Genomic DNA, 1965 nt, shown 5'->3' on the forward strand with positions numbered 1-1965 from the left:
GAATTTGGAAAATTAAAATATTTGCATGTTACAGTTGATACTTCTTCTGGATTTTTGATGGGCTCCCTTCATGCCGGAGAAAAAACTAAAGATGTTATAGCTCATTGCTTACAAAATTTTGCCACTGTGGGCATTCCAAAACAGTTAAAAACAGATAATGCCCCTGGTTATACGTCTACTTCTTTTAAACAATTTTGTTCATCATTTGGCATTACTCATATAACAGGAATCCCATACAATCCACAGGGACAAGGCATAGTTGAAAGAGCTCATCAAACTATTAAAATGTACTTATTAAAACAAAAGGAGGGAATTGGGAAGGGGTATATATTCCCCAAAGATAAACTTAAAATAACCCTTTTTACTCTAAACTTTTTAAATTTGGATTCATCAGGACTTAGTGCTGCAGAAAGGCATATGTGTCCAAAAAATGTACATAAGCCCAAGGTACTTTGGAAAGATATTCTAACAGGACAATGGAAAGGTCCTGACCCAGTAATTGTCTGGAGTCGGGGGTCTGTTTGTGTGTTTCCACAGGAAGAACAGCAGCCGATTTGGATTCCAGAGAGATTAACCAAGGTCCTGACCCAGTGATTGTCTGGAGTCGGGGGCCTGTTTATATGTTTCCACAGGAAGAACAGCATCCGATTTGGATTCCGGAGAGATTAACTAAAATCCTGACCCAGTGATTGTCTGGAGTCGGGGGTCTGTTTGTGTGTTTCCACAGGGAGAACAGCAGCCAATTTGGATTCCAGAGAGATTACCTAAAGCGAATTCTACAGACAAAAAAGAAGATGATTTGGCTCAAATCAATAATAGCTGATATCCAAAACTCCAATTTGGCTATCCTTACATCTGCGACAGAACCAGGATGCTTTTTTCAATATCTGTTTTATTATTGCCCTTTCCCATATCATGAAGTTCTATTTTGTTTTTTGAGCTCATACAGACCTAGGTTAATGTTTTGCTGATCAGTTCTATTTGTTTTCTTTTTTGACTATTGAGTTTTTAAACATTGCAATGGAGATTTCACCTGTAAAAAGTTATAAGGCCTTTACTATTATGTTATGTGTTGTATGTATTATATTATGTGTGCACACTTGTGTTTTGTGTTATATGTTTGAATGTACATATGTCCATATATCATATATGATTGAGCGCTCATAAAAAAAAAAAATGGATCCAAAAATTTTTTTTTTATTCACGTGATTTAAATGGTTTAATTTAAATTGGGTAAATAACTGTTAAGAAGGTTAACAGATCTGTTTGTTTACTTTCACCTATTCTTTTCATTATATTTAATAATTCTTTTCAAAATAATGTAAATTGTTAAGAAAATTGTTTTCTTTTAGTGCCTTCTAGAATGTTACACAATTATTAATATTAACCATTATTGCCAAAATTCCTATCTTCATCCCAGTGCCAGTGAAGATAATGTAAATTGTTAAGAAAATTGTTTTCTTTTAGTACCTTCTAGAATGTTATATAATTTTTTCTTTAGCCATTATTGCCAGAATTCCTATCTTCATCCCTGTGCCGGTGAAGACAAAGATAAAACTAATCTACAGTTTCTGCAATAGCCATCACTGAACCGCTTACAGAACTTGCCTAAACTATGTGTCACTTGTATGCATTGTAAACTCACTTGTATGCATTGTGAACTATCTGTTGGTGCAGCGACTTGTGGTAGTGTTGGAGTATTGATTTGGTATATCTTCCTCCCTTCTGCTTGTAATGATCGTTCAGCTATTTGGGGGCCAACAGAGGTGAGGCAAAGAACCTCACCCCCCCCCGCTGGTACCTCTCCACAGGTGTGGCTGTATACTGGACCGGTAGTCAATGACGGGTAAGATCCAATTACAATGGTACCAACCTAAGACAGGAGGCTGACGCCCTGAGGTCAGCTCATCCGAAGACGGGTAAGGACCATATGTAGTATTGGACAACCTAAGGCAGGCACGGTCC

Source organism: Urocitellus parryii, chromosome 11 (assembly GCF_045843805.1).
Source record: "Urocitellus parryii isolate mUroPar1 chromosome 11, mUroPar1.hap1, whole genome shotgun sequence".
NCBI lineage: Eukaryota > Metazoa > Chordata > Mammalia > Rodentia > Sciuridae > Urocitellus > Urocitellus parryii.